The sequence below is a fragment of the Rana temporaria genome, chromosome 12 (genome assembly GCF_905171775.1).
Source record: "Rana temporaria chromosome 12, aRanTem1.1, whole genome shotgun sequence".
Classification (NCBI taxonomy): domain Eukaryota; kingdom Metazoa; phylum Chordata; class Amphibia; order Anura; family Ranidae; genus Rana; species Rana temporaria.
The window spans coordinates 86920049-86932390 of record NC_053500.1 but is presented as its reverse complement, the minus strand read 5'-3'; the positions used below and the strand labels follow the sequence as shown (position 1 = coordinate 86932390).

The window sequence follows — 12342 nt, the reverse complement described above, 5'->3', positions numbered from 1 at the left end:
TTACGCCTTCTTTCTGGAGCGTGCATTGCATCGTGTCATTGATCAAGCCGTCGAGGAGCACGAGCAGGAAGAATGCTGAATGAGTTCCCAGGGGGGCTACTCCACCTGAGACAAGTCAACAACAGGAGTATGAAGAGGAGTCAGAGGAGGATGGTGCCAGGGCAGAGGAGGAGGAGCAAGAAGAGCATGCTTTAAACCTTTCTGGGATCCCTGGTGTTGTCTGTGGATAGGGGGAGGAGAAGGAGGACGACATTATCCTGGATGATGAGCAGGAGCCAGGCCAATACAGCGCTTCCAGTTTAGTGCAAATGGGGGCCTTCATGCTCCAGCAAGGACCAATACTGGGTGGCAACGTACTTAGACCCCTGGTACAAACAAAACATGGCGGAAATGTTACCACTATCACAGAGGGCTATCAGAATGCAGGACTTCCAGGCCTTGCTTCGAGAAATGTTGCATTCTGCTTTTGCGTCCGCTGGCAGAGGAATTTCCACTCACAGAGAAACAGTTTTGGGTACCAATCCAACAGCGTCTGCAAGAAGAGGGTGGTTTGAAGATGTCTTAGTCACTAATGATATGAGATCATTCTTTCAGCCGACCCATCGACAGCTGTCCTCCGGATCCAGCATCAGGGAACGCCTAGACCGGCAGGTGTCTGACTACATCGGGTTAACGGCCAATGTGGACGCACTGAGAAGTGATGAACCCCTGGACTACTGGGTGGGCAGGCTTGACCTCTGGCCAGAGCTTGCACAATTTGCAATGGAACTGTTGGCTTGCCCCTCATCCAGTGTCCTGTCAGAAAGGACGTTCAGCGCAGCAGGGGGGGTCGTGACCGATAAGCGCACTCGCCTAGCTCACAACAGTGTTGACTACTTCACATTTAAAAAAATGAATGAAGCATGGATCTCGGAGGAATTCAACACATGTGACCAGTAGACCATGTTTCATTCAAATTCTGGTGAACGCCTGTGGGCTAATTTTTTGGGCCTGTACTGGCAGACACTTTATTCATGTATATCCGGTGAATGCATAATGTACCACCAGTCACAGAATAAAAAGTTGTTTGCTGTCTGGTGAACGCCTGTGGCCGTGGGCTAGTTTTTGGGGCCTGTAATTACCGGTACGTACTTCTGTATCCGTTGAATGCCTAATGTACCACCAGCCACAGAATACAAGGTTGTTTGCTGTCAGGTGAACGCCTGTCGGCTGATTTTTGGGGCTTGTAATGGCCGGTACTTACTTATGTATCTGGTTTTTCACTTAATACTTCTGGTAGGTCAGTGTCCATGTTGTGGGTCTATTTGTGCACAGCTAGTAAGTATTTTGTGGCTGCAAATATGACCTGAAGGTATTTAATATTCACCTGCCATTAAAGCTAGTGAGTGGGGACCCAAGAGGGGGAGCACAACAGTCACTCGATTTCAATGCAGTCTTCACAAGTCACCTTGGATTTCTTGCTGGTTTTGATAAACTTCATATGAACTATTTTCTATTATTATATACAGGTGAAACTCAAAAAATTTGAATATTGTGCAAAAGTTCATTTATTTCACTAATGCAACTTAAAAGGTGAAACTAATATATGATGCTATCATGCAAAGCAAGATAGTTCAAGCTGTGATTTGTCATAATTGTGATGATTATGGCTTACAGCTCATAAAAACTTCAAATCCACAATCTCAGAAAATTAGAATATTACATGCAATCAATAAAACAAGGATTGTACATAGAACAATATAGTACCTCTGAAAAGTATAAGCATGCATATCAGTGGCGGCTGGTGCTCAATTTTTTTTGGGGGGGGCGCAAAAAAACGAAATGCAGCCTCACTGTGCCCATCAAACGCAGCCACTGTGCCCATCAATTGTCGCCACTGTGCCATGCCATCAAATGCAGCTACTGTGCCATCATTTATCGCCACTGTGCCCATCAATTGTCACCACTGTGCCATGCCATCAAACGCAGCCACTGTGCCCATCAATTGTCACCACTGCGCCCATCAATTGTCACCACTGTGCCATGCCAAACGCAGCCACTGTGCCATCAATTGTCACCACCGTACCCATCAATTGTCACCACCGTGCCCATCAATTGTCACCACCGTGCCCATCAATTGTCACCACTGTGCCCATAAATTAGCGCCACTGTGCCCATAAATTAGCGCCACTGTGCCCTGTTAAATTAGCGCCACTGTGCCCTGTTAAATTAGCGCCACTGTGCCCTGTAAAATCCCCCCCCCCGCCCGGAACTTACCTTTCTGGGGTCAGTCATCCTGCTTCCACCGTCCCTCGATGTCTTCTCCCACCCTCTGTGACGCTTCAGCCAATCAGGTTATTGGTAACCAGAACCGGTGAACCTGATTGGCTGAGACGCCTGTCAGTGTTAGCCAGGGAACGAACCCCCTGTGCGTCCCCTGGTTAACTATTAGGAAGCCGATTACAGCCCTCAGGCCGTTGGCTCTGATAGGCATTTCCTAAGCCAACCAGCTGCCGTTATTCAGATGGCCGGCGCTCACCATGTATTGTATTCAGTGGCGGTGCAGAAGCGAGAGGGGGTGGCGCTCCTGCGCCCTCTATGGACGCACCGTCACTAATGCATATGTACTCAGTACTTGGTTTGGGCCCTTTTTGCAGCAATTGCTGCCTCAATGTGGCGTGGCATGGAAGCCATCAGCCTGTGGCACTGCTGAGGTGTTATGGAAGACCAGGATGCTTCAATAGCAGCCTTCAGCTCTTCTGCAATGTTCGGTCTCATGTCTCTCATCTTTCTCTTGGCAATCCCCATAGATTCTCTATGGGGTTAAGGTCATGTGAGTTTGCTGGCCAATCAAGCACAGTAATCCCACGGTCATTGAACCAGATTTTGGTGCTTTTGGTCGTGTGGGCAGGTACCAAGTCCTGCTGGAAAAAGAAGTCAGCATCCCCATAGAGCTTGTCTGCGTAAGGAAGCATGAAGTGCCCCAAAATCTCCCGGTAGACGGCTGCGTTGACCCTGGACATAATGAAGCACAGTGTACCAACACCAGCAGATGACATGGCTCCCCAAATAAACACAGACTGTGGAAACTTCACACTGGACTTCAAGCATCTTGCAGTGTGTGCCTCTCCACTCTTCCTCCATACTCTGGGTCCTTGGTTTCCATATGAGATGCAAAATTTGTTCTCATCAGAAAAGAGGACTTTGGACCACTGAGCAACAGACAAGGTCTGATTTTCTTTAGCCCAGGTAAGACTCTTCTGACATTGTTTGTTGTTCAGGAGTGGCTTGACAAGAGGAATACGACATTTGAAGCCCATGTCAGAATCCGTCTGTGTGTGGTGGCTCTTGATACACTGACTCCAGCCTCAGTCCACTCCTTGTGAAAGTCCCCAACACTTTTGAATGGCATTTTCCTGACAATCCTCTCCAGGCTGCGGTCATCCCTGCTGCTTGTGCACCTTTTTCATCCACATTTTTCCCTTCCACATAACTTTCTATTAATGTGCTTTGATACAGCACTTTGGGAACATCCAACTTCTTTTGCAATTACCTTTTGAGGTTTTCCCTCCTTATGGAGGGTGTCGTTGATGGTTTTCAGCACAACTGTCAGGTCAGCAGTCTTTCCCATGATTGTGATTCCTACTGAACCAGACTGAGAGACCATTTAAAGGCTCATGAACCCTTTGCAGGTTTTATGGCTTAAAGGGTCACTAAAGGAAAAAAAATGTTTTGCTGAAATGACTGTTTACAGGGTATAGAAACATAAAAGTTAACTGATTCCTTTTAAAAATGATTAAAAGTAGATAAAAATCAATCATATAATGTGCCTCTAGTTTCACATTCACTTTTAAACTGGCTTCATGTTTATGTGAAGTAAAGAGACCCACAGAACAAAAACAAACAAATCCAGGGCAGTGTTTTGTTTTTAAAATGAATCTGATTGGTTCTGGGAAGTTTTAGACACACAGTAATGACAGCTTAGACCACCGTGAGAAAGCTCCCAGTATGATGGTTATAAGGAGCCAGACAAGCAGGAAGTGTGGAGATCACAGCAGAATTACAGCTACTTCAAAGCAAAAACGAACAATAAGGACATGAAACCAGGACTGCAGTAAGGTAAAGGAAGCTATTTAGATTAAAAAAAAATCCTTTAGTGACCCTTTAATTAGCTGATTAGAGTGGGACACTTTGAGCCTAGAATATTTCACATTTTCACAATATTCAAATTTTCTAAAATTCTGGATTTGGGGTTTTCATGAGCTGAAAGCCATAATCATCACAATTATGACAAATCGGGGCTTGAACTATCTTTCTTTGCATGTATTGGGTATATCTCATATATTAGTTTCACCTTTTAAGTTGCATTAGTGGAATAAATGAACTTTTGCACGATATTCTAATTTTGAGTTTCACCTGGATATGTTTTCACAATATATTCATATATATATATATACCGTATATATTCTTTTCTGTTTTTTCCTTTGGGGTTTTTTCTTTTTTGATCACTATTTGTTGTGAACACTAATTGGATTGAATGAGTGCTAATGCAGCATATTAATGTGAATAAGGCCCTTAAAATGTAGGTACAGACAAAAAAGATTTCATACTTTTGGATAGAGTGGGAATAGTTTAGTCTGACTACATTTTACCAGACAGAAAATAAAGGGAAAAAATGGTGTCAGCGCCTAATGGTATATAGCTGCTAGCAATTAGTGTAGATATTACAAAACACTGTGATAAGAATAACAAAGAAAAATTTCAGCGCTCAGCACAAGAATATTAAACCCCAAACTCCTGAAGTGTTCCGATAGTGAGTCCAACATTGAAAATATTCAAAATAAACAAACATAGAATAGTTATTATGAAGACATATCACGTGATATTATTCAGGTGATCTCCCTCATCTAGTGCTTCAATTATCAGTGTGACCTCCACCAATGTCAGAAAAATGCACTCACCAGATATAGTTGCTGTCTAATTAATAGAACAGCAAAAATGTTATATGATAAGATCTTCCTGGTCATGATCAATGCACTTGGAAAAATTCTGAAGAGGGTCCTGTGATTCGGATAGAGGGAATAAGTGTGAGCTAATGATGACTACATACCTCTGATGACCTGGATCTTATCATATGCAATTTTTGCTGTTCTATTTTTTAGACAGAAACTATATCTGGTAAGTGTTTTTGTGATATTGGTGGAGGTCGCACTGGGTGATTTTAAGCACTAGAGGAAGGAGATCACCTAAACCATAACACTTGATATTTCTTCATAAGCCCACTATTTTCATTGTTGGACTCACTATCGACACAACTTCAGAAAATAAAGGGAACTCTCCAACATCAACACAGACAGAAATACAAATGCTTTTTTTTTAGTGAAGGAGAGCAAGCCTTGCCCCCGTCAGATTTTCATAATGACTTTGTCCCTATTTCAGATTTTTTTTTATCACTTCCTGTCTGGTGATATCTGGGCTCCATCACTATCATCATTTATTGGTGTATCTTATGAATACTGCACATGAAATATTTCATACTAATAATTTGCCATCTTCATCTCTTGTCTACACAGTGCAAAATCCTGATGGATACCACTGCATCCTGAAGTAATCCTAAAGTGAAACATGACTTCTACACTGGATCTTTCCAAATGATGCTGCTACAAAGCGGACATGTGAAGCATTGGTGTGGAATAACACAGCGAGGAATACACGTCAAGCATGTTGCTAAAACATTCCGGGACTCTTCTAATTTTTTCACTCTAATTTATTTAAAGGGTGTTCAGACATTTTCTGCTCCGTGCAAACTATAGCACTGGTGCTATGTGGTGGATGGCCCTGCCTTGCGGACTTAAGGATTACTTATTCTAAACCTAGGCAATCCAAACTGAGCATAGAATGATAAAAAATGCTCAGGTAGATGTTGCTTATCAATTTGACATGTGGTTCTCACAAAAGGTATGGGCATATTCACCCTTGATCATTTTTCTTTCAGCAAATCATAACCTTTATATGAAATATACTGCCAGAAAATGCATCCCAAGTAGAAATCCTATTCTTTCCTGTGTGGCTGGTTCACATATTGTGTTTTTTTAAGGGGGAAACATATGAGCCCATTTACCTATCTTCTTGCATAACCACACATTTGAAAGTGTGAATGGGCCTTGCATCTAGAGATACAGACAGTTGAACTGCATCAGATCTTTTCTCCTCATTAAAAAGCTGATTTTGACCCATCTCTCCCAATCTTCCCTGTTTGATCCCTTTGACTTGAGTGGGTGTCCTGACTTACACAAAAAGAAAAAGTGCAGTTTGGCCAATCGCTCTCAATCCTCCCCATTGGTTTCCTAATTTAATTTAACACATATGCCAAGCTCTACATGATAACTTCAGCTAACTATCTACATGATAACTTCAGCTAACTATGGTGTCCTTTTATGAAAGTGCGGTAAAATACCGCTTTTCAGTTCTCAGGCATTCTCAGGGGAGATCGCTCTCCTCTGAGTGCCTGTTTATGAAACTTTGTAGATCGGTTCTCATGTTGAGATAAGGAGCGATCTACAAATGGCTGGAAACTCCTGGGAGAACTGCTTCTCTCACTGTAATCTCGCGTGATGTAGCGGGATTACAGTAGGAGGAAGTGAAAAATACAAAAGTTGAACACGAATCAGCACACATTATACACCACATATTAATAAAATAATAAAGTTACATTCCCACCAAACAATATACATTAACTTAATTATTAAAAAACATTGGGCCAGATCCACAGCCAGCCGCCGTAACTTATCTTTTCCCATTTAAGTTACACTGCCGGAAAATGTCTACCTAAGTGCCCGATCCACAAAGCACTTACCTAGAAATTTTCGGGTGTGTAATTTAAATTCCGCCGGCGCAAGGCGTTCCTATTCAAATGGGGGCGAGTCCCATTTAAATTAGGCGCGCTCCCGCGCCGGACGTGCTGCGCATGCTCGTGACGTCATTTTCCCGACGGGCATAGCGCGGTTTTACGTTACGCCAAGTTTTGTGAATCGCGCCGGGTAAAAAAAGTTGCGTCGGGAAAAAGTAATGATACGGCTGGAAAAAAAAAATAAAAAAACAGCGTCGCGGGTAAGAAGGGTCTACTTTTACAAGGTGTAAACAGTTTACACTTTGTAAAAGCAGCCCTAAAGTTACGCTGGCAAAATAATACTTACGGAGAAAAAATGAAGCAGAAAAGCTTCGTGGATCTCCGTAAGTGCTAATTTGCATACCCGAAGCGGCATTTCGACTCGAAATGCCCCCATCGGTGGATGCGGTACTGCATCCTAAGATCCGGCAGTGTAAGTCTCTTACACATGCCGGATCTTCTGTCTATCTCTTGGAAACTGATTCTGTGGATCAGTTCCAAAGATAGAAACAGGGATACGACGGCGTATCAGTAGATACGCCGGCGTATCCCTTTTGAGGATCTGGCCCATTGTTTTTATTAATATTTGAAGCTCATACATGTGCCTATTTAAATGTGAATGGTGTATAGTATATGAATGAAATCCACATATCTAATGCAGCTATACACCATTCATATAAATGAAAAATACATTTATAATCATTAAATATTTTTTTTAATAAAGTATACAAATATAAACCCGTATAACTGTAATAGAACAGTCCATGTGTAAAACACATTTTAGTGTTTACAATTTTTTTGTTACTAATAAATTAGAAATTATATAAAAATGACTTTAATAATAGCATTTTAATGCAGGTAGAATTTATATACACACACACACACATATATATCTATATATATATATGTGTGTCTATTTTTATACATATATATCTATATATATATATATATATATATATATATATATATATATATATATATATATATATATATATATCATTTAGAGAGAGAGAGATACAGTACAGACCAAAAGTTTGGACACACCTTCTCATTCAAATAGTTTTCTTTATTTTCATGACTATGAAAATTGTAGATTCACACTGAAGGCATCAAAACTATGAATTAACACATGTGGAATTATACATAACAAAAAAGTGTGAAACTTGCTTTGATTACTGCTTGGCACACTCTTGGCATTCTCTTGATGAGCTTCAAGAGGTAGTCATCTGGCGCAGCACCCCATCACTCTCCTTCTTGGTCAAATAGCCCTTACACAGCCTGGAGGTGTGTTTGGGGTCATTGTCCTGTTGAAAAATAAATGATAGTCCAACTAAACGCAAACCGAATTGAATAGCATGCTGCTGCAAGATGCTGTGGTAGCCATGCTGGGGTCATACTGAACGTATGCCTTCACTTTTGATTAAATCCCAAACAGTGTCACCAGCAAAGCACCCCCACACCATCACACCTCCTCCTCCTCCATGCTTCACGGTGGGAAACAGACATGTAGAGTCCATCCGTTCACCTTTTCTGCGTCGCACAAAGACACGGGGGTTGGAACCAAAGATCTCAAGTTTGGACTCATCAGACCAAAGCACAGATTTCCACTGGTCTAATGTCCATTCCTTGTGTTCTTTAGCCCAAACAAGTCTCTTCTGCTTGTTGCTTTTCTTTAGCAGTGGTTTCCTAGCAGATATTCTACCATGAAGGCCTGATTCACACAGTCTCCTCTTAACAGTTCTAGAGATGTGTCTGCTGCAAAAGGTGGCTACTTTGAAGAACCTAGAATATAAAAAATGTATTTTCAGTTGTTTCACACTTTTTTGTTATGTATAATTCCACATGTGTTAATTCATAGTTTTGATGCCTTCAGTGTGAATCTACAATTTTCATAGTCATGAAAATAAAGAAAACTCTTTGAATGAGAAGGCGTGTCCAAACTTTTGGTCAGTACTTTTGGTCAGTACTGATAGATAGATATATAAACACATATACATACACTATAAATTCCTAATCTGCTAATTTTGGGGTGTGTAATAGTGGGGAAGATGTGTTCTGACTGTATGGCTGCTTGTGTGTGAAGCATGGAAGTCAAAATACTTCCTTCTTCCTCCACAATACTCAGCCAGCTTCACGCTTCTCACTCTGATTCTCCACCTCTGAGATGGTGAATCAGAAAGTGAGAATTCTGTCACAGATCGCCAGTGAGGTGCTGAGATCGCACCTTCATAAACTGGCCGTTTCTGTGACGGTCAGTTACAGATTTGCACTGTGCTGAGGTAATCAGTGGAGAACATGTTCTCAGCTAATTACCTCAGCTTCATAAACTGTGTATGACCTGAGATCAGCGCTGAGAATCGGGATCGCCGCTGATCTCACTTTATAAAAGGACACCTATATCTGCACTTAGCGCTATTTTGTTCACTTTTAACTGAAGCTAGCATCTGCCTAATTTTTTTTTTCATCATGTTCAGTTTCAACTGACCAGATTACAGAAGATGTTCCTAAATTAAAGTGTGGCTCATTGATTTGCATTGCATTTTATTTTTTTTGTAGCTTTATATATAAATATTTCTAATAAAATATTCTTACAAAGTTATCAGAACAGTTCTGTGTGCAGTTTAATATGCAATTATCATGATCCCTTTTGAGGTGGATGTTGTACAGGATCACTATGCAGGACATGGCAGGAAAAATACTAACCCTTCTGCAGAAAACAATATTTTCTCTTCTGCTATCTTGTCGCTGGTGGGTTGTCAGTTTTGCAAGAGTGACATGGGCCTAATGCCACGTACACACGACCATTTTTTATGTCATGGAAAAAAATGATTTTTTTTTCGACGCGATTCCTCTCAAGCCTGCCTTGCATACACACGATCGTGATAAAAAATGCTCGAGCAAAGCGCGCTGACGTACAACACGTATGACTACACTACTGTATAAAGGGGAAGTTCCATTTGAATGGCGCCACCCTTTGGGCTGATTATGCAAATTTCCCTTCTAATAACTTGCTTCTGAGCATGCACGTTTTTTTTTCCGCGTCGTTAAAGCCTACACACGACCATTTTTCACGACGAGAAAAACAACGAGAAAAAAATAGAGCAGGTTCTACATTTTTAATGCCCATTTTTCTCGTCGAGAAAAATGCTCTGGAGCCTACACACGATCGTTTTTAACGACCAATTTACAAAATGGCATTTTTCTCGTCATGAAAAACGCTCATGTGTACGCGGCATAAGAGTTACAGCCACAATAAAATATAACACATGCTACAGGATTATGGTTTACCATGGGCTTCTGATTGTAAAAAACACAATCCACACCACACATAAGCCACGTTTCATTTTAACATGCCTTTCAAGCCATCTAAAACCAAAAATCACAATGTAGCTGCTTTGAAGTTACAGTGATAGTATGCTTAGCCACAAAGCATTTCATATTTGGCTTGAGTGATCAAGAGGGGTAATTAGCTTTACGACCCTAGCCTGTGTCTGTAGCTGGTCTGTTATTGCCCATCTCCTCTCCCATATTCAGGTGTCTCAAATCTGACCACATAATGACCAATTGAGAAATGCATGCCTGCTCAGTCTCCCTATAAATTTAAAGCAGTCTATGGGGTGGTGCAGACGGGGGCAAGGCGCAGACACTATGGCTCTTTCCTGAGTGGCTCTTTCACGAATGATGCACAGTTTCACCACCGCAGTTTAACGAAAGCAGGATAACTAAAGCTGGATGAAGATACAACAAGAACTCTGCTCCACTCTGAGACTACAAGCAAGCCAGCATTTGACATTTTATAAGAAGTCAGATTCCCATTCTCTATCCACTATCATGCTCCTTTTCTCTTCCTTCTCACATCGGTGTTTTCTATTCTCAAATTATCCTTACTCTACCCCTCCTCTCTACCCTGCAGCATGCACATATCACCCTCACTCCTACCCTCTCCCTACTACTGCACCCATCATCTCCTGCATTGATTGCACCCACATGCTGACTTAAACACCAGGGCCATTAGACATGTGCGCTCATGCACATCCCACTCCCATCGTGCCTTCCTCGCTCTCCTCCTTCTCCCTGTCTCGAGTGACATTTCTCCTAATCCTGGTCCACCATTTTCCAACTGCAAGCCACATATTCAATACCCCTCCTCTGGCAACCACCGCAATTCACTCAGTTTAATTTCTATTCCCCTGCTTCCTCAAATCAGCCCACCAATCTCATGTGCCCTTTGGAACTCCCGTTCCATCTGTAACAAGCTAACATCAGTACATGACCACTTCATCTCTCATGGCTTTAACATACTCACCATAACCGAAACCTGGCTTAAAAATTTTGACTCTGCTTCTCCTGCTGCCCTATCCCATGGTGGCCTCCATTGGACTCACTCCCCAAGACCCAGTGGACAGTAGGGATGAGCTTGGTGTTCGACTCGAACATCGTCTGTTCGTACGTTCGACGAATTTCGAACAAAACGGGTCGTTCGCGCCAAATTCGAGTGACGCGCGTCGGCCCATAATTCAGCATCGCGCGCTGATGATTTGTCAAGCATGCACCATGACCCTGCATGCTTGGCCAAGCACAGCGCGCAAAAAACGAAGAACCATAATTGGCCAAAGCCAGGGTGGCTAATAGTGTGAAGACACCTCACAAATGTCACTTTCTACTTCAAATTCATTCACTTCCTGTCACATAGCCAAAGAGGAAGTGAGGGTAAACTGTGGACAGTTCTAAGCACGGGAAACATGCGTGTACCCCCCCTCCACTCCTGTATGAAATTTAAAGGAATATTTCACTTTTATTGTTTCACTTTAACCACTTCCATACCGCGCCTATTCTGGCACTTCTCTCCTTCATGTAAAAATTATATTTATTTCCTGGGAAATTACTCAGGACCCCCAAACATTATATATATATTTTTTTTAGCAGACACCCTAGGGAATAAAGTGGCGGTCATTTTTTATTTGATTTCCAACAGTATTTGCGCAATAATTTTTCTAACGCCTTTTTTTTTTTGGCCCAAAAAAAAACGGTTTCATGAATTAAAAAATAACAAAACAGTAAAGTTAGCCCAATTTTTAGGGATAATGTGAAAGATGATGTTACACCGAGTAAATAGATACCTAACTTGTCACGCTTTAATATTGCACACACTCATGGATTGGCGCCAAACTTCGGGACATAAAAATATCCATAGGCGATGCTTGATTTTTTTTTACAGGTTACCAGTTCAGAGTTACAGAGGAGGTCTAGGGCTAGAATTATTGCTCTCGCTCTAATGCACGCGTCAATACCTCACATGTGTGGTTTGAATGGTGTTTACATATGTGGGCAGGACTTGCATGCATGTTCGCTTCTGAGTGCGAGCTACTAGGGACAGGGGCGTTTTTTTTTACCTAATATTTTTCTTTTTGCACTGTTTTGTCCCTTTTTTTTATTTTGGATCACTTTTATTCCTATTACAAGGAATGTAAACA

At 41.7% G+C, this 12342-nt stretch overlaps 1 pseudogene; it reads left to right on the top strand.

The window, feature by feature from the left end:
* Nucleotides 1-6211, top strand: part of LOC120919507 — a 334252-nt pseudogene extending 328041 nt beyond the window's left edge.
* The last annotated feature ends 6131 nt before the right edge of the window (nucleotides 6212-12342 follow it).